This window comes from Polypterus senegalus, chromosome 11 (genome assembly GCF_016835505.1).
Source record: "Polypterus senegalus isolate Bchr_013 chromosome 11, ASM1683550v1, whole genome shotgun sequence".
Lineage (NCBI taxonomy): Eukaryota > Metazoa > Chordata > Cladistia > Polypteriformes > Polypteridae > Polypterus > Polypterus senegalus.
The window spans coordinates 31,436,313-31,458,261 of record NC_053164.1 but is presented as its reverse complement, the minus strand read 5'-3'; the positions used below and the strand labels follow the sequence as shown (position 1 = coordinate 31,458,261).

The 21,949-nt window shown below is 38.0% G+C and overlaps 1 protein-coding gene across 4 annotated transcripts in view; it reads left to right on the top strand.

The window, feature by feature from the left end:
• Nucleotides 1-382: 382 nt before the first annotated feature.
• bicra (BRD4 interacting chromatin remodeling complex associated protein) overlaps nt 383-21,949 on the top strand; it is a 147,001-nt gene continuing 125,434 nt past the window's right edge. For 2 of the 4 annotated variants that reach the window (XM_039768281.1, XM_039768277.1), the window contains exons 1-2: nt 421-458; nt 4,346-4,455. The gene's annotated coding sequence lies outside the window, so the exon portion shown is untranslated. Of the gene's footprint in view, nt 459-4,345; nt 4,456-21,949 lie in introns of all 4 variants that reach the window. The other 2 variants (XM_039768280.1, XM_039768278.1) reach the window with 2 other exon arrangements.

The following is a 21,949-nucleotide window of genomic DNA, read 5'->3' as shown; positions in this document are numbered from 1 at the left end:
TGGACCAAAGCAAGGTAAACTATGCAGCAATACTTGGGCAGTCTTTGAAAAAAAGAGTCGAATTCTTTGCTTTCGAGCGTACTTGGCCAATAAATGTGATTCTAACTGTAACTGTCAGTAGCGTCTGGTGAAAAATGCATTTGTATTTTCAGGTCCGAATCTCTTTTGCACATGCGTGATGCTTATATGTCTGTTTAATCTGCTCTGAACCACCAAACGAGCGATCATTCATGTTGCAATTGCATTTTTAAGCACGAACCGCTCGTTACACTTTTAACTTGACATTTGCTTCTGCGAGTGGAATCTACTCCTATATTTCCTTGTCGTTTTACTCAGGCATATCTCCGGCCCGCCTCCTCCACCCCGCCACGCCCCGCCCTCCCTCTCGTCGGGTCCTGCAGCCAGCCCGTGCAGGCCTGAGCTGGAGACCCCGCGCTGCCGTCTCCGCCGCCGTCTCGGTGAGTCTTTCGCCCCCCGAACCAATTTCTCGATTAATCGGAGAAAACTCGATTTCAGCCGCTGCTTGGTGCTGGGGACTCGGGCCCTGAGCAGTGTCGTACCCCCTCCTTTGCGGGGGGACACAGGATGGGATCCCCCCTCCTCCCGCACCGGCTTGGGCCCCGGGACACCCCCCCCCCGCCTTCGTCTCTACCTCCTCCCCGGCGCCGCTTAGGCGCTACTGGCCGGGAGTACGCAGCTACGATTTGGGGCGCAAGCAGCCCCAACACCTAGCTTTTGGCACCCACTATAGCTGCTTGGCACCGATGCCTACGACGCGGGCAGCAAATGCATTTAACATAGCTCCCCGAGCCTGCTGCGAGAGTAGCCGAAGCAGCCTACTGAGGCCGTGTTTACAGCCGCTGCTCGGGAGACTGTGCTGCCGAGTCGGGGCTCTGTGCTGGGGGAGTGCGATGTCTCGGTGTCTGGGCCTGGAGCAGGACAGGGTCTTGGAATGCATGGCTCGCTTATTGTTTTCATCTGCGTTTATTGATATTGCATTTGTCAGTGTTGCCTGTATTTATGTTGGTATATGACTTGCATGCGCTTAGTTAAGGGAGTCGGTGCGGGGCCGAGAGAACCGTACGCGCTTATTGTGTGTACTCACTTACTTATTGTTTACAAAGTTCTATTCAGCCTGTATATGCACTGTGTCGAGTAATTACACTTTTTAGATTACTGGGTTGAAGTCGAGTGGGAGAAATGGTTGTGCAACCTTTTGGTTGTGGAAAAATGGTTGTGCAACTCTTTCAGGTTGTCTCAAGTTGAGTTGACCGAGTAGTCCTTTACAGTTTGGGGTTGGATTGTGTTGCGCTGTGTAAGGGGGTATTCTTGGTCCAGTTGCTCCACCTGATTCCTGTTGGGCTTGGAGGTATGAGATGGGCTTGCTGTCCGGAGTATAATTACCCGTTTTTATGCAACACACTTCTTACCCCACTCTTTTCATTTTGTAGATAGCAAGGAAATAACTGGTCCGAGATTGACAAATTTTCCAGATTATTTCTGGTGGTCACCAGTGATTTCAAGATAACGCCATTCGTTCTACTGTTGGAAAGCTGGTTAGCCTGTGATTTGATATGAACCGTTGTTTAACCCATCCCAAAAGAACACATTACTACAGTTTTGCTTTTGTTTATATCAGAAAGTCAGAATTAAAATTTGTGCATCATCCCCTTTGTGTTTCTTTGCTATTGTGTTTTCTTTATTTTTACATAAGGAAAATAAGTTTGTTATACCGTACATTTTTTTTTTGAGGGTCTTTGTTTCTACTCTGAAGGTATGGGTTATCTTTACCTAATCACCTGTGCATGTTGCACTGCAAATTTCTGTGCTGCTTTTTAGAAATCTATCTTGGCAGCAATTGGAACCAGAACATACTCTGCCCTGTATGTGGTGCTAGTCTATTAAACCACATTGCACAACATTTTCTGACATGTTCATGCTGTCTTGTGTAATGTAAGTTGCTTATTTGGATTATATGACTAAAAATTTACATGTGCATGCAAAGGATGAGCTTAGTTGAGATTTAGGCCCAGGACTGCATTAGGTAGAATCATAAACCATTGTGCTGCAATGTTTTAATAGGTTAGAAGTTTATCTGACTCGTTTACTATATTACAGCAATTTTTTAATTTTGTGCATGAGATTTTAAATGGTTAAAGGCCTATGAATAAATGGTAAATCAAAATGTTAAAAGAAATAAAATATTAGTGCTGTTACACTGAGGGGATGGTTTCTAGATTGCTGTTGGTGGTCATGTGATTTTCAAATGTAATGTGTTTTGTTCCTTTTCTGATACTCCTGATGCAAAAGACACATCTACCTAAATGATTCAGAGGTGCAATTGTTATGTTAAGTTTTAATACCCTTATTAAACATTAAAATGTTTCATTGCATTTTTCACATTGATAATTTTTTTTCTTTGTTCTTTTTTAAGTATTGCCACTGGTGGTGTGTTTTCAAATAAACTCGAGTTCAACCTGTGATTAGTTGACACCTCGTCCAGGGATTATTTCTGCCTTTCACCCTATGGTTGCTGGAGTAGACTCCAGCTTTCCTCTGACCCTGCTCTGTATAAGCAGGATAGAAACATGGAAGGTTAGCTTAGTGACCTTATGATTTTAGAGTGAATTGTTTTCCTTTGGTAGTCTAAGTATTAGTAGTGAGCAGGGATATGTAGACATACTGTGTATGTTGTGTGTGATAAACATACATCCACTTTCAGTGAAGCCTTGTGCAAGAGGCTGGGTCCTGTTCAGTTATGCTTTAGTACATTCTGTGTTGACTCTGCCGTTAGTCCACTCTGTTCCTGTTTATGACATAAAAGCAGTAATGTCTGCATTAATTGTCATCCAGTTCAGGATAGAAAGTGGATGGATTAATGAACTTATCTCTTTTTTTATTACTCCATCTTTTTCAGAATACAATTGGATTGTGTCTTTGTGATGATGTCAGTGTCACTGTTTTAATTTTAGCTACTACCTTTTTTCTTACATTACATCACTTGTTTTTTTAAATGTAAACTTTAGGTTTATCTTTTTATTGTCACTGTTCCATCACCATTCCCACTTAATCCATTTGGTGTCATATTCTAGCAGCATTGCACACATTGACGCCTGTATGGAGAACCAAAGTGGGGACATTTAGAGTGACCAGTTAATGTAACATACACCTATCTGGGAGACACACCCCGGTGCCCATCAGAAAGACTATGGACACATGCATCCCATATAATTAGTGATCAGTAGGGGGGGTTCTGAATTTATGGGGCACCAATAATATACACTGTGTTGTGTTTGTAATTATTTGCAAGTTAGTTTCAGTATTGGGCTTGACACACAGTATAACTACCTGATGGGTAAGTCTATGTACTGTCATCCATATGGTTGCTTGCTCAGCCCCCATCAGTGACTCATTGTCTAACCCTGAGTGAGTCACTTTACCTGACACTGCTCCATTTACCCTGATCTAATATTAAGCTGATCACTTGTCATATATTTCTGTGCTTTTCATACATGGGCCTGAGAGTGAGGAGATTGTTTTTAGATTGCTGAGGGTGATCAGCATTCCTTTAGGAGTAATAGTACTAACAAAACAATTGTGTTACAAGTATTTCATTTTCTGTCTGTCTTTCTAACCATTGAAATCTGAAAGTGATCCAGATTTCAGTGGAATTGAAATGGGGAAAAATTAGGTGAAATTGCTGTACTTTGAGGGGAGGGGATGGTGAGTGCAGTGTTTAGAGAGGAGATTGGCATAGAGGTGTGGAGAGACACAGGGTTAGATGAAGTAGGCTCATGGTGAAGACTCGATGAAAAGATACATTGTGATGAGGTGGAGGGATGGAATGAGTGTGAGTTTTGTTAGAAGGGTCAGTCACATATTGTATCTGAAAAGAAAAATGTATGTAGAAAGGGAGTCTCAGTACAATCCAAATCAACACTTGGTGTCCAGATTGTTTCTAGCCGTTACATATCAGTGTGGAATTTATACTTACTTCTTTTAAAAGCACAGTATTGCAAAATTCACTCTACCCAAAATATGTAATCACATGTTTATTTTAAGCCTGAAACTAACTTTCACAATTTTTGTTGTTGGAGTAAATCCCTTTTATAAGTTCTTCGTTCAGACTCAGGTTAACATCTATGGTTTTCATTGTCATGTGAAATTCAGGGTAACCTGAGATGTATTTTCTGTGTCCAATCTTTAATTGTTATGGTAGGCTATATTGTGTTTTGTTCCTGTGTAGGTATGTAAAGTCAAGAATATCTGTGTGAATAGACTTTACTCTGCTATTAGGCCAGTCTTTTTTGTTACAGTTGCAGTGTGTGTTTTTTCTTTTTCGCAGAATGATTGTGCATCTTCCTCTGTTTTGACTCATCCTGTGTTCATAAATCAGTTATCAGATTGTCTTGCTGTTACATGAGAGGTTGCTTAGAATGGAGAGTGGACTAATGGGTAAGAAGTCAATTTACTTGCCATTTCTTATAGGTTTATAGGGTCACAATTGTCACATGTGCCACGATTAGGGAGTAAAACAACCAAAACTCAACTTCTGTTTCCCTCACCTGAAAAACCTAAGCACATAAATAGAAAAAAAAGCAGAATAAGGAAATTATATTATACATATTAAGGCAAATTACCATACTGTCTGACATGCAACCAGGTTGCTTATGATTTAATCCATTTCTAGAGTTGAATTTATTTAGTTCCAAACTGGAGAGCAAGGATTAATTTTTTAAAGGTGTAATTTTCAGTAAACCACATTAATTTCACAAGACTTAATTTCTCCATTAGTTTTACATTTTCTTTTTAATTCAGCTAAGAATATTCAGAAAATCTTCATGTAGTGAATTGCTTGCAGTTGACCAAAATGGGTTTAAACCTATAATTTAGAAAGGACTGTTCTGTACCATTTTGATTATTCAGTCAATTTGGATAAAACTTCATAAATAAATGTAATAGGTGTAAATATCCGGTTTCCTTATATGTCCAAAAATTAACAGCTGGCAGCTTCTTGTATTTGTATGAGCAAATCATATTCCAAGAAAAACATTTTTGGCAGTAAATTAAAGTAAATACAAGTTACAATAGAATATTGCTCTTGTAAAATTAAAAAATTAAACTCGACCATTAAAAAAAACTAATCATTTGAGCCATAGATTTACATGCATATATGTTAATACTGCATGATATAATCTATTAAATTAATGGCACAGTGGTTTGAATGAATTCAGTGACGTTATTTTTAACTGTATTGGGCAGTGTTGCCCACTGCAGGTTGCGTGAAGTATGCAATATTTGTAATACAGTAAAACCTTGATTATCCGACTGAGGCTGTCACGGATAAGAGAAAAAACGCATAACAGAGCAGCTACTTTAAAATTATATACAGTAGATTAGTGAATAATCGTATTTATTTATGAAACAAAACTATATTCACTAAATATAGTTTTAACCAAATTAATTAATATATTAATGTAATGGCCAGCCTAATAAACAAATACAATTCATAGGTACTGGAGTTTTCTATGTTTTACTTGAAGGCTTTGTTCTGTAACAAATGATGCCCTGTTTTATCTGGGTTACAGAGTGCACCTCCAAAACAATAAAAGAAAGCTTTCCTCCTAACGTGTCCATTTACACATCTCCTAAGAGGCGTGTCCTCACCTTTACAGAGCAGAAACCCTTCAGCCACTCCCTTCACTTATAGCATTCTTTCCACCCTTTCTGCTCCCACAAAGTGCATCACAAGCAGAATGTAAAAAGAAAATTACAATAGATAGATATATAGAAGAACATTAGCATTAATTGACACGTTTTTCAATTTTGCCGGCATCAAGCGTTATATCAGTCACTTTTTTGCTTCAATTTATGGAGTAGGAAGAACTACTTAAAGCACTTTCGCCATTTCATGCATGTTTCATAATTTCAGTTTTTTTTTGTGACAATTCCAACACCACACATATGTTTATCGGCCATTACAATGTATAGTAAATTATACCAAAAGTGAAAAGCTATGAAACACTATTAAAACTGAAGGTACATAATTGACACTGTGATTTCAAAATGTGGCATGACAATGTGGTAAAGGGGAAGAACACTGCGTGCTAGCGCAAGGGAGAGTTGATCCAATGTACATAGTTTGCAGTGTACCACATGTCTTCCCTCTATGTACTGACAGTAATTGACTTCTCATTTATTTAATGTGCAATGTAACCAGAATGTAATTTTGAATTAGTAGAGTTAAAGAAGGAAAGCAATGCAAAAATTTAAAGTCACTGTGGAAGGGTTTTCAAAACGTGTAAGTATAGATTGTAACATTTTCAGAATTGTTTCAAGTCTTATGATAGTGATTCTTCCATCTACATTATTCCTGATGTTTGTATGGTGAAATTTGTCAAAGTGTTTTTCACAGCAAATGTGCTGTATTTGCTGGTGACCTTGTTTGCCAAATATTCTCCTGGAAATTTTTCGAGCATATGTCTTAGATGGACTTTTTTCCTCAGGGCCCCGTGATGCTTTGTGAGGTCAATGTGACAGTAAAGTGCTGACGCTGTAGTACCCATGTACAGAACTTTTAATCACATTTAATGTCACTGCCTGATCTGCTTTGCACATTTGTGATGTCACATTGCTATGCAAACCAGATTTGCACTTGGCCTGTCTTTCTTTATTTTTTTAAATTTTTTTTTAATAAGGTATACTAGCTGATCATAACAACAATGTTCTGAAAATGCTTCATCATTCTGCATAGTTAGTTTCATTGTATGTTGCGTCTTTACTGCTGGATTAAGCATGTTATGTTTCTCATGAGTATATAATGCTGATCCCCTGTATCATAGGCTCTGTAAGTACTCCGAAGCTCAAAGTGCTGGTATGAAGTAGCACAAACTGATCTTCGAATCCTGGTGGCCAGAGCACTTGTAGTTTTGCTGGCTGTGTGCCAAGTCCATATAAGGAAAGTGGGAGTTAGCCAAATTCATAAGAATGAGCCATGGTGGCAATTAGAACAAATCTTAAAGGGGTACCCTGCCCCGAGTCAAAAAACGCACGAGACCCAGTGAAAAATATTCATTATAATAGAACTTTTTTTTTTTTTTTAACAATTTAGTTTTTTTCCTTGTTCTTGATGGAGTAATTAAGTCAAATCATATGCACAGACAGATTGCAAACAAAAATGATGTGGCACCTCATGAAGACTGCACGCTGGCTAAAGTGCAACATCAAAAAGATGCTGCATGGCATTGTTGATCATTGTCTTGGTGATTGGAACACCTGTGAACAATTGTATGTGTATATTTTCTTACTTCTTGATAAGTTGGAGGCTATTTGTTGTGTTTTGTCTGAAGAGCCTGTTTCTTCTGCATCTCTTGTTGCGTTTGGCATGGTAGTGCAGTGGTTGGTACTGTTGCTGCATAGCTCATGTCTCAGTTTTGGCCTCAATTATTGGTCTAGTATTAACAGATTCTTCCCAATCCCTCAGGGGCACTTAAAAGACCATTGCACATTATAATCCACTCGTACCTAATTCAGTTACTCCTTTTCCTTTGACTTCAGTGCATTTTGGCAAATTCAGCAAAGTTCTTGAACGTTTACAAGATTTCACTGAACTTGGGGCAAAGTGAACTCTGCATTGTGTGCTGATCTTGATTTATGAATACTTTTCCAGTTCACCGTGGCTTTTGATAACTGAGCTTTGTAGGATACTAATAGGAATGACATAGTTACAGCCACATTTCTTTCCACTCACAGATGTTAATAAGATGGCAGCTAGAGCAGCATTGGAGCCTTCACCAGCAGACTTAATTGGCAAAGAGGGACAGTTGGAGTGGCATCTGGAAATACTTTGAGTTTATGCCAAATGGGGACAGAAATGCACAAGATACGTGCAAGATTTGCTACCACACAATACCAACTAAATGGGATAGCAGAACCAGTTTAGTCAAACACTTGTAGGGCCTTATGATTTCCGTGATGCGGAAAACACAGACGGAATCATGGAAGTAACACATAAAAATGGATTTTACATTTAAAAACGGAAATGTGCGGAATTTAGGGACTGAAGGGGTGACTGTTGCAAAACTTCCCAGTAAATTAAATGATTGAATAATAGGTAGTTCTATCATTCAAATACTATTTTCTAGTTTGTTGCTTTTCAAGCGAACAGAATTCTTGCAGAAATCCAGTCATGCCTCTGTCTGTTTTTTGTGCATGTTTTCTCATTAAAGGCACATGAATTAGCCAGCTGCACGAGACAGAAATGTCGAAGCGAGCAGTATCAGATACCCTAACTATGTTCAAACAAAGTTTACGAATCTGAAGGACAACTTTTCTGCAAGTTTTGCCAGCACACCATAGTACCCATTTAAAAATGAACAGTGATGTTTCTGGATTTCATAAATGTTTTGCCTTGCGGTGACAAGGCACGCAAGGTCTACATTTTACTCTGCCTTTATAAACTCGGCATCTACAAACCTGGACAGAGCAGGCTTCTCCTCAGATGCAATGAGCCCTTAAAAGCGGGTCTCTTTCTTTTTTTCTGTTTAATTCCTGGATTTAGCGTCCTGCAGATTAGCTTGTTTTTGCTTTATAATTTTAAGATATGCAGTAGATGAAGCTACATATGTAATGATGCACATTTTCAATCTGTAAACATTTAAGGTTTAACGCTAGAATTACGTAGATCCGTCCCACCTTAAATCGCTTCACACTTCTCCGCCAGCGTCTTTTGTTCTGTAAATGTGTGGATAAGCAGAAAACAGCAAGCAGCTTGCTATCACACCCCCACCACCACACAGTTTTCTCAGCTCAAGTCTGTTTACTTGTGTGTCAGTTGCTTAGAGTTGTATAGAGTGTGAAGTCAGGCAAAATGACACCTTTTATAAATACTATATCGTTATTCGGAACACTTGCATTTTATGTGTGTTCCGTGTCTACAAAGATATATGTCAACACCGTTAAAACAAACATTTTTCACAAAAGGTACAAATATAACAGAACAAATGCACTTTTATTCAAAAATATAACTGCAGAAAAAGAACCCACGTTTGGTTGCGACATTGACACCCCTTTGATATGACTGCTTCGGTGGCGCAATGGTATCAACTGTTGACTGGTAATCAAAACTTCATGGGTAGGATCCCGGAAGAGTCCGTTTTGAGAAGTGAGCTGCTCGTATTCTTACTATTTTAGAATAAAAACATATTTGATTCCAGTCTGTAACAGCCAGTGTAATTAGGTTAACTTTGTTGTTTTTTTTTTTTAATTTAGTGTTATTCTCTCAGCCGCATTCACGATCCCACCCAAATCCCCCCCCCCAATCCGCATTTGACACTGCTGTTTTCACATAGACGTGCTATAGCAGAGGTCAACTCAGATCATGACGATGGTTCTACATCGGAGCAAGAATGCTCGTCGCACTTTTGCCATTGCTGTAATTTGTATATGTACATGGGAAGCTCTGCACTCTACTTGTGACTTTACGCTGTAGTAAGTAAGTAAGTAAATAAATAAAGGGAAATAGGTAAATAACATTCAATCTGGCTTTTATGTAAGTAACATACACTCACCTAAAGGATTATTAGGACCACCATACTAATACAGTGTTTGACCCCCTTTCGCCTTCAGAACTGCCTTAATTCTACATGGCATTGATTCAACAAGGTGCTGAAAGCATTCTTTAGAAAAGTTGGCCCATATTGATAGGATAGCATCTTGCAGTTGATGGAGATTTGTGGGATGCACATCCAGGGCACGAAGCTCTCGTTCCACCACATCCCAAAGATGCTCTATTGGGTAAAGATGCTCTATTGGGTTAAGATCTGGTGACTGTGGGGGCCATTTTAGTACAGTGAACTCATTGTCATGTTCAAGAAACCAATTTGAAATGATTCGAGCTTTGTGACATGGTGCATTATCCTGCTGGAAGTAGCCATCAGAGGATGGGTACATGGTGGTCATGAAAGGATGGACATGGTCAGAAACAATGCTCAGGTAGCCCGTGGCATTTAAACGATGCCCTATTGGCACTAAGGGGCCTAAAGTGTGCCAAGAAAACATCCCCCACACCATTACACCACCACCACCACCAGCCTGTACAGTGGTAACAAGGCATGATGGATCGATGTTCTCATTCTGTTTACGCCAAATTCCGACTCTACCATTTGAATGTCTCAACAGAAATCAAGACTCATCAGACCAGGCAACATTTTTCCAGTCTTCAACTGTCCAATTTTGGTGAGCTCGTGCAAATTGTAGCCTCTTTTTCCTATTTGTAGTGGAGATGAGTGGTACCCGGTGGGGTCTTCTGCTGTTGTAGCCCATCCGCCTCAAGGTTGTGCGTGTTGTGGCTTCACAAATGCTTTGCTGCATACCTCGGTTGTAACGAGTGGTTATTTCAGTCAAAGTTGCTCTTCTATCAGCTTGAATAAGTCGGCCCATTCTCCTCTGACCTCTAGCATCAACAAGGCATTTTCGCCCACAGGACTGCCGCATACTGGATGTTTTTCCCTTTTCACACCATTCCTTGTAAAACCTAGAAATGGTTGTGCGTGAAAATCCCAGTAACTGAGCAGATTGTGAAATACTCAGACCGGCCCGTCTAGCACCAACAACCATGCCACGCTCAAAATTGCTTAAATCACCTTTCTTTACCATTCTGACATTCAGTTTGGAGTTCAGAATATTGTCTTGACCAGGACCACACCCCTAAATGCATTGAAGCAACTGCCATGTGATTGGTTGATTAGATAATTGCATTAATGAGAAATTGAACAGGTGTTCCTAATAATCCTTTAGGTGAGTGTATAAATGTTAATGTTTTGGGCACATGCACCATCCTTACATAACACCGTCTAATGTTTTGGGCATATGTACCGACCTTACATACACCGTCCTTTGTATGTAAGAGTCAGATAAAATGTTATTTACCTTTATTTATTTACTTACTTCCTACAGTGTAAAGTCACAAGTAGAGTGCAGAGCTTCCCATGTACATATACAAAAATACAGCGATAGCAAAAGCGCAACGTGCATTCTTGCTCCGATGTAGAACCGTCGTCATAATCTGAGTTGACCTTTGTTATAGTGTGTCTATGTGAAAACAGCAGTGTCAAATGCGGGGGTGGGGGGGTTGGTTGGAATTGTGAATGTGGCTGAGAGAATAAAAAAAAAAAACAAAGCTAACCTTTACAAGTATCTTAAATTACACCTGCTGTTACAGACTGGAAACAAATGTATATTTTTATTCTAAAATATAATACGAGAACCTCACTTCTCAAAACGGACTCGTCCGGGTTCGAACCCGTGAATTTTTGATTACCAGTCAACAGTTGATACCGTTGTGCCACCAAAGCAGTCGTATCAAAGGGGTGTCAATGTCGCACCCTAACGTGGGTTCATTTTCTGCAGTTATATTTTTTGAATAAAAGTGCATTTGTTCTTTTATATTTGTACCTTTTTGTGAAAGTGTTTTTGGAATTCAGGATGCACACATTATACACTTCATGTCTACATTTTGTCAATTATTACTAAAACATAAAAAAATCTCTGTTTTAATGATGTGTTTACATAGATCGTTGTAGACACGGAACACACATGAAATGCAAGTGTTCCAAATAACGATATAGTATTTTTAAAAGGTGTCATTTTGCTTGACTTCTCTCTCTATACAACTCTAAGCAACTGACACGCAGGTAAACAGACTTGAGCTGAGAAAACTGTGTGGTGGTGGGGGAATGTGATAGCAGGCTGTTTGCTGCTTATCCACACAGAACAAAAGATGCTGACGGAGAAGTGTGAAGCGATTTAAGGTAGGACAGATCTACAAATTTTTTTCGTAGGCTCTGGTAAATCTAGTGTTAAGAATCATTAGAAATACTTAACATAATTACAATTACAGGTACAGAAGACTAGTGGTTTTTGGCAGATGCTAACCTTATGGAGAGCTGCAACTCTTCCACCTTTTCACAGGCAGTAGTTCAGTTTCTTCACAACAGCCAGCTGAATCTCAATGACATTTTTGGCGTGGTTACAGACAATGCATCATACTGTCTGAAAGCATACAAGGACATTTTTAAAGGGGTTATGCCTAGCAGTGTACATTCAACCTTGTGTCATGTCATTAGTTTGGTGGGAGAGACCTGGCAACACTATAAATAATTTAGTGAGGCTGCATGACTAGTGATGTGGGTAAAGTCTGCCTTCTTCAGGAAGCCTGGTAGGAAAAACCATGGGGAATAGCTGGTTCAAATCAGTAGGGCACCTCGCTGAACATATTCACTTTTGCATAAAGTTCTTTCTGTCTGAGAACACATCAGCTCAGACTGTAACAAATATCCTTGACTCAAAAAGTGAAGTTAACCTTCATCTTAGAAGGATGCATCAAACTAGTAACTGCTCTTACAATTTTGGAGGGCACTCGCTGTCCTACTGGAGTCTCAGCGTATAGCATCATGGAGGATCTAGGCTCCTACCTGATAAATGGATATGCAAAATAAGGCTTAGTTGTGCTAGTGTGCTGTTTCACTAAAAGGAATTTAAAGTGCCATTTCATTATTGTTTATTTTGTTGTAGCTGTTGCTGCTTACAGTTTAAAAAAATAAATCAGAATCAAGGAAAAATAAAACGGTGAAAACTGAAAATCAAACAAAAAATCAACAAACGGAATTTATGAAAAAATTAAATGGATTCCATAGGTCCCGACACATGAGTCAATGCAAAGAATTTCGAGAGATAAGTATGTTATTTCTAAGTTGCGGAAAAATTAAAGGAATACTCAAGATTTTTTTTTATGTTTCTTACTCCTGGTACTTTGTAGCGGTGTCTGAGAAAAATATTTAACTTCATGTTTTGTTGGACAAAAGAGAGATTCTCATAAACAGGATTGGTTGGTGACCAATGCAGGCCAGTGGCAAACGTTCAGAGAAATGTCCATGTAAAAAAGAGAGAATCTTGTGTTACTCGTGTCACATAATCCATGTCTTTTTATACAGTTACTAGCTTGAAATGTGCAAAATGAATGTATTTTTACTGAAATATTGTTAAATAGTTACTTCTTGAGTTATCACCCAGTATGTCAACATTAAGCTCAAAGATGGTTTGTAGGGGCGTTTTGAATTGAAGACTGGACTCTTAACCATTGAATGATGGGGTGAGGTGCAGGTACGGTACTCTCCTGTATGCTACAGTAAGTAATGTTGCCTGTACACTAAATTGAAATTGAAAGAGCACTGCTTAGAAAACTAACACAGGCAGAACATGCAGTGGACACCCTTCAGGAATGGAAATTGAACCCATGATGCTTGAGCTGTATAAGTGGTAAATGAAGTGTATCATTAAAACCTTCAGCAAATGTCTCGTTCACAGTAGAATCAAAGCTATGATGAGATTTTGACTTGAGGTCTTCGGATTCCCTGTCACCTGCATTCTGTAAGTTTTTCTAGGACTTCTACATTGGTATTTTTTATTTATTTATTTTTTTTAAGGAAACATTTCTGTTGTACAAACTTTTAAGTCTTGCTACATATTAACCAAGCAATCCATATGCACTCTGATGGAAGCTTTGTGCTACATTTGCAGTTTATTTACTGTACTTTATGTATAGATGTGATATGTAATTTGAATGACCAGTCATAGGCAACTATACATCATCAGAATGATCAGAACCTCAGCTGTCTAATGCTGCCTTTCACTGTATGTGATTTAATGTAGGTGGGCTCTTTCATAAAGGTAGATTCAGTCAACTGTGACATCCTTTTTGTCTTGGCATATAGGGTATAGGTTTACAAATTGCATATTTTACTAATGAAGGAGGGAAGGCAACATGAAATCTTATGGTTTATTTAAAATAAGACACTCTTAGGCATATATAAACACAGTTATTGCATTTTGATTAACAACTTTAAAATACGGTTGTACCTTGGGCATACATTGCTACTCCGTATAAGCATGTAAACTGTTGTGTTTGAAGTAAGGATAGAGCTTTTTTCTTCATGGCTGTGTTGTCTTGATAGAATTCTATATTACTCTACTTTCTTCTTTTTTATTCTTTATTGTGTAGACTTTATCAGGATGCCACAAATACCATAGACTTACCATTGTTTATATAAAGTATTGTACTTTATAACTTCTCCCCACCTTCCCTTCTACCTCTATAACCTCAGGCAATTACATAAAGTAAAAGACAAGCAGGAATTAAGTTACAACTTTAAATAATGTATTATTGAAAATATTCATAAAATAATAAGCAAAGTACAGTACATATGAATATTGGCAACCATACAACATGATAAATGCTGATGTGTTAAACCATGTTTTGTTTTAAACGTTCAGTGCATTAAGGTGGAATCTGTAGTTATTTTTACTAGTGGGACAGTTTTATTTTGCACTGTGCATTCTGGGTCAAAGTTATTTAGTGCTTGGACCCTGTTGCTTCCTCAATTTGTATACTTAGGCTGCAAAGTGAGCTGCCATGGCATGTTACTTTCTATTAGTTTGTTCTGTACGATTTTAAAATTCTATTTCATTACTTTTACTATATAATGAAAACCTATAATTTTTGATGCTGAATTGCAAACACTTGTGCGACTCCTCTGTTAGTTTATATCCCAGGTGTATTAAACTAGAAACTGAATTTTGGTTGACTAAAGATTAAGTTGATTTGGCTGGCTGTGATGCCCACTTTATGGATGGGGTTTGCATGAATGGAGCTTTATCTCGTAAAGCACTGCTGAACATAGCAATGACTGTGATTTGATGAATGTAAAAAAACTTTACCGGATTTAAACTTGTTTGCATTGGTATTGATTACAGAACTTTACTGTTGCCTTTTGACGAAATATTGCACTACTTATTTGCATTCAATGACTATAATTTCTATTTTTCTTTTCAGTGTAAACATTTTAATGCAAATAAAACTGAAATTTATTTACTTTGTTATTGACATGCATTATGTACTGTATTGAGTATTGAAAATGCTGTTGACTTTCTTTTAATAATATCCTATTTAAATACATAGTATCGTATCAAAGTTTGAAATGTTGGTATTATGACATCCCTACAGTGTGCTATGTAGTGGAATGCTTTTTTTATGACCTACCTCCCATACTCCTATTCACTTTATCAATTTTATAATGTTTTGATCTCTCCTACTGCCTCTTGTATTGGATTACGTGTGCTTCTGGCTATACAGTGGAACCTTGGATTGTGAGTAACTTGGTTTTTGAGTGTTTTGCAAGATGAGCTGAAATTTTTAATAAATTTTGACTTGATAAACGAGCGAGGTCTTGCAATATGAGTAGTACGTATACGCTTTGTCTGCTGAGCGCCATGTGATCACAACTGAGCTGATCGTTGTTCTTTCTCTTGCTGCAGGATTATGGGCAATCGTCTCCCATTCTCGGGCTCAGTCGGCGGACCTCATTCATATAGTCAACATCCGTACGAGCGCATACAGTTTTCTATAGGATTGTGACCACGTGTGTGCATTGTAACATGTGAGTCTCTGTCTTGCACTCCAAAACACGAAACTGAGTCTTAGTACTTTAGTGACACGAGCTTTATTCAGCTTGAAATTGGAACAGCTCGGTTATTTATTGTAGCGGGATCTGCCACTCTCATATACACAGACACAGCAGTCAGGCAAGGTTGCGGCCAGGTTAGTGGCCAAGTAATGCTGTGCCCTGCGCATTTATAATGTTCCTTGTATTGCCCATCAACGGCAGGTGCTTATAGCATGTCCGCAATCTTTTCGGATTTGCTTTTACGGTGAACTGCTACTGTTTTGGGAAGCTCTTCCGCATGTCATCCCATTGGGTGGAATCCCACAAGAGTTTAGAAACTCGCTCACACCAGCCATGATTCTTTTCAAAGGTAAAGTGCAGGTTAATTTGTTTTATGTATTTTTACTTTATATTTTGTGTTAATCATTTTTATATGAATAGTTTTGGGTTTTGGAACGAATCATCTGAGTTTCCATTATTTCTTATGGGGAAATTCGCTTTGATATATGAGTGCTTTTGAATGTTTGTTTCCAGAACAAATTATGCTTGCAAACTGAGGTCCCACTGTACATTAAAGTAGTCCTCAAATTTGTGTGTGTGTGTGTGTGTGTGGTTTTGGTGGTTATAGGGCTATACAATACTATTGTATAGGCCAAAGAGGGAAAGATAAGGAAATGGAAAGCCTGGATGTGTAGAAAAGACCAAGAGGTATGTCAGTGGTTAGTTTATGTATTTTGAGGTATGTTTTGAATGAACGAACCTCTTCTCGGCTTCAGTTTCTTCATATATGGTACAACATTAGTTTCGAGGATTTGTTGATACTTGGAAGAATCCATTCTTCTCTTTACTTGCATGGTATTTCCAGTGCTGCTGGATACCACACAACTCCAGCAGATAACACATTTGCCTTCACTCTTAACAGTTGGCATGGTATTCTTTCTTTTCTTCAAAAATACTGTTGGTTATTTTAGCCAAAAAAAAGTAAAGTTTTTAATTTTTTGAGCCCCCAAATCACTTGTTTGGCAAAAAACTCTGGCTTAAAGTGTTGTGTTTCATACTTAACAGACTGAATTTTGTGAGAAGGTTACATTTAAGATTTCTTTTGGATGACTTTTCCTCCAAATCATATTTGTGAAAGCAAAGGTGTAGAATGCATTAGTGCACCACAATTATCTTTCTGCAGATTCTTTGTAGTGGTATGGGTGGTTCACATTGCATACTTGACCAGTCTCTGAGCAGATTCATCAGAAATTCCTCTTGGTTTTACAGATGTTGTCTTGACTTCAGCAATTTTCCTTAATTTCTTTTTTGTTTACATTGGAGGAGCAGAGGAAATGTTCAAGGAAGCCTGAAAGGTAGGGGTTGGTTATAAACTAAGTTTGGGAACCCTTTTTATTGTCGGGAGTTAAGGATCAAATAATGTAGGACTTAAGGGACAGCAGCACTGTATGAGCAGAGCTGAAAGCAGAAAAAGAAGAGAAGTAGCAGGGAGGAAAAAAGTGATAGAGGTGTTTGATTAAAATGCCTTGAATGGTAGTAGCTCAAAGAAAAAAAGTGCAGTGTAAAACTACAAGGCCGGGCATGTACCGGAATATCTCTCAATGGAGTTAGTGCTGGGAGGTATACTGGTTCATACTGAAAACCATTTTTTATTTTTATGGTATGGATTTTTCTTACACCGCAACACCGGTTTAAATAGCCTAAACAATGTTTGGAACGTGGCACAGCGGGAAACTGTTTAAGGGGGGACCTTTTTCACTGCTATACCGCTAAACATGAATGCAGTGGAGTACATGCATTAGTGGAGGTATTGCGCTGTGAAAATGGACAGAGATCATTCCGAAACTGAAGCTGTACCAGATGATAAAGTTGAACATGATGACACAGAAGAACTTTTGCCAAAAACGGAGTCATGTCTGTTGTCTGGAGAAAGTTGGTTTTTAAAAGGTCGGATGTGGACCATTATTATTTTAAAATGTGTGACTGCTGTTTCTATAGTACTGTGTGATCTACCTGGTCACCTGCAAACTCCCTCTTCCCACATGGGAGTCTGTTGAACCAACACCTTCGATAGTTATGACCAAGATGACCTGACAGATCTCATTGAAGCCAAGGGGATAGTGGAAAGTGCTCAAGTGCTTTTATTAAAAACAGTCAAAAGTAAAACCAAGTGTCCATTGTGCAGTGTTTAAAAAAAAAACACCCAAATAAATAGCAAATCCATAAAACCAGTGAAACGTGGTGATAAAGTCCATAATAAATAAATCCATTAACATAGATAAATGCAGTGCATGCATTTGTTATAAATGCAAGTTTATTTAATTTCCGGCGCCACAGTGAGTGGCAGCCATTCCAGCAGCTCCGTGTATGACTTTATCTTTTCACCTTTTTTTTCTCTATTTCACTGATCACATTTACCAATTTCTTTTATGTGGAATCGCTCCCTGGACACTTTTTACTATTTTTACTATTTTTACTGTTTTTACTACTTTTTTGAATTTCCCCTTGGGATTAATAAAGTATCTATCTATCACTATCTAGATGTTAAAATGTAGTCTCTCTCCTCACCCGATTGCAGCCCACCACCTTCTGGCTCACCCATCATTGGTGTTGCTGACGGAGCCTCTGCAGCACAAACTCCTTTCTGCCAACCTCCGGCTTGGCAGCCACCACACTGCGCAGTCAGACCGACCGAGGTCAGCACATCTCCCGTCTTCCTTCACGCTCACTCAGTCGCTTCTCGAATCTATTGGGAGGCCTTTTCAGTCGCTGCTCCACGGCTCTGGAATGCCCTACCAGAGAACTTGAGAACACAACAGAATGCCACTATTTATTATTGTTTTATCTCTGTTTTTATCTTGTTTTGTCTTTGTTAAATTTTTTTATGTAGCATTTTGAGATTTACTACTAATGTAAAGTGCCTTATAAATAAAATGAATTATTATTATTGTCTTACATCTTGCTTGCCCCACTCTACACACTCAGTAGGACGAGCCAGCCCCTAGAGCGCCTCAGCCTGCGCTCCCTCACAGAGCCCCAGGTCATGCTGCCTTCTCCTTCCTGGTGTCTGGTTTGTCTCCTATGACTGCCTTTTCCCTTCTTTAACCTCCTTCTGTTCTGTCTTCTCCTTTTTCCTTCCCCCATCATGCCGGCCCATAAATATACAGTATGTATCTGAGGACGCAGGTCCTTAATCAAATGTCTTAGGAAGCTGTTGAAGCAATTGAGAATGATCGCACCACTTGCAAGTGCGACTCGCCCCAATTACCTCTTCAACTCCATGCGGTCGTGCAGTCGCGCCTACGGAGATGAACACAGCTAACTGAATTTAAAAACTGGCCATTTTTTTTTTAAGCCGCAGACCCGCTGTACCACAAATAGCATTATAAATGCAAGTTGCAGTTTTATTATTTATGTATATAACTTAGCTTGAAGCAAGGTCTATATTAATGTAATTTGCAGTATGTTGGATTAGTTGGTAAAGATGTCATCACCAAGTTGTACTTGTTTTATTTTATATTTTTATTTGGTGAATACTGTGTAATTAATGTACCTGGGCTTAAGGCCTTGAAGTATTAGTATTATTACTGGAAGTTGCACTGTTATGTATTTTGTTATTATTTATTAGTTTAATTATTATACAGTTTAATGATGGCAAAGTTGTTTAAAAAGTCACTTTAACAGTCAGTGGACAGAGATTGTTAACATTAACAGAAAGTGTAGTTGTTTTACAAAATATATTGACTTTTTTTTCCTTTTCTAAGACATGTTCAGTGCAATACAACTTTTGACAAGCACCTCTGGATATTTTACTAAGTCTAAATACTTCTTTGGATAGTTGAAAATATGTTGTCAAAATTATAGTTTAAGTTGTTTGCAAAATTTGTTCAATATAAAGGTTCTGTATTTTGACTGCAACTGTCATACAGTGTGATTCCTTCTCTTCATTAGTGCCTTTAGTGCCATCACTTTATGATGCCATGCAAACCTTTATTAATACTTGTGTGCACACTAAAATGTTTTTTTGTACAATGTTCAATTCTCATGACAGTGGAATAGTTTATTCTTAGCCAGTCTACTGTAGTAATTGCAGTGGAAAATGTGGTTAACATCCACTCATGCATGGAAAAAAAAAACAATGTTGAATACCCTGAAACCGGTATAATTTTGAAAAATACCGTGATATAGAATTTGGCCATACCTCCCAGCACTAAATGTAGTGCCACATTTTGAGAATATAAGAATGAGAAGTTTGTATGTAGAGAAGTAGAGCCCATTTTTTAAGGTGGGGAAATGTTAAGTGGAAGAGGAGCTGTGGAAACATTAATTTACACTTATAAGAAACAAAGGTTGGGGATAGAGGCTAAAGTAAACCAGTAGAGCTAAAAAAAAATCTAAAAGTGACAGCCCTGCCTTAGACAATTCCCTGCATTAGGGCCACATGTTTGATTGAACATCTATTAGAGTTTTAGAGAAAAATGAAAGGAAAACTTGAACCACAGTTTAGAGTTTAGGGCATGATTATGGTTGTGTAATGAAACTGTTGAGCATTCCATTTGATCTCTTGATCACATCAGGTCAGCCTTGGCGGTCTCTTCTTGAATTGGGTCGGTGCCCTCAGATTACATGGCAATAACATGCACATTCCATTTCTGTCCACATTCTAAGGACAAGTGTGCTGGGTTAAATGGTGGCTTTAATTTTCCCCTTGTGGTACCCTACGATGGATTGGAACCTGATATTGTGTGTTAGGCCTTGGCCTCCTGCAACTTTAAATTGCACTACGTTGATTATAAAGTCACTGCTTGAATTAAAGTTACATTATTTGTTTTGGCACTTCCACACACATTTATAAAGGCTAATATCAGTTGGTTTTCTCATAAGATTTATTGTTATAGTGGATTTTGATTTAAAAGTAAATTGAATAATATGTTACTTTAACCATGCAGTAAAGAAAATTGTTTTCTTTAATGCAGTCTTTCATTTTGAATGACTGTGAAATAAAGTGACAACAAATATCTGTCTTCCAGCCATTTTTTATGGAAATGGAAAAAATCTTTTTTTTTTTTAATAACAATACATCTTCAAACTAGCTACTGAGAAATTCTTATTTTGAATTAGCTGTCTGCAGTGCTACATGGAATATATGGCAAATTCTCATTTGAGGTCATTCTATTGGTGAACAGTGAGTGAGTCTGTCTTGATAGAAATGCTGTGTGTTTTTGCACGTTCCACAAAAGGACAATTATCTTGTATTTTCATTTAGTTTACTTAGTGCTCATTACCATATTTTCTTGCTTCAGGCTTTATTATGAATGTACACTATGTAGACACTTTGCGTTTGGGGATTTCAGCAGCATCCATTTTCGTTTTTAACAGGTACATAAAATCAAGCACAAGCCATGCAATCTTCATCAACAAACTTTGGTAATAGAGTGGGTCATAAGTTCAGTGACTTAAAGCATAACACTTTTTTAGAATGCTACTTTAGCCACAAGTCAGTATGTGACATTTCTGCTTTTCTAGATCTGAGCTAGTGAACTGTTAAGTGGTAGTATTTGACATGGAAGCATTAAGCTACAACAGTTCATCTGTGAAGTAGTAGACCATGCAAACTCCTAGCATGGTGCCTCCGATTGCTGAAACACATTGTGTGTGTGTAAAGTGACCTCTCTCACATCACTCACAACAGAGTTCCAGACTACCTTTGGAAGCAACATATTGTTTATGTTGTCATTTGCTTCTTTGTTAATTGCTTCTATTTGAATATTTATGTGTTACTGTTCCTTGTTTAAGTAACTGACTTTTTGATGTCACTTTGCTTACAGCAAGATACTACCATAAATAAATGACTTTTATGTAATTTTAATTTTTGTCTCTTAATTATATTTCACAAAACAGACGCGCAAGTGAGAATCAGTGCAGAAAAGAAACAGTTACTTAACTTGAGCACAAGCAACATTTTAAATAGCTAGAAAATTACAAATCTGCTTAGTTTTTTTATTTTGAAAGAAGCTTGTTGAGGAAAGCTTGAACCATGTATAAAACCAAAAAAATGTTTGTTGCTCTGTAAAAAGTGGGGGAAAAGGTTGACATTTCAATAGTAACAAAGTTAGAACTTAGTAACTAAACTTGTCTTAATTAAAAATGTCTAATTATAAACGGTAATAGGTTTGAAAGAAAACATGCACCTAGGACAGAGATGATAGACTTAACAGTCGGCTATATAAAATCCACTTAAACGACATCTCACACTAATTATATTGAAAACATACTAACCACTTGAAAGTATTTTTGTGTCTTTATAGTCATACCCTTCAAAGTACTGAGATCTTTTTTGGTGATGTTTAATACAGCCATCAACATTATACCAAAAAAAATGATCCTGGTGCTCTGATGGGTAAATCATGGCCACTGATCCTGTGAATGTATATTACTAAACCCTTTGT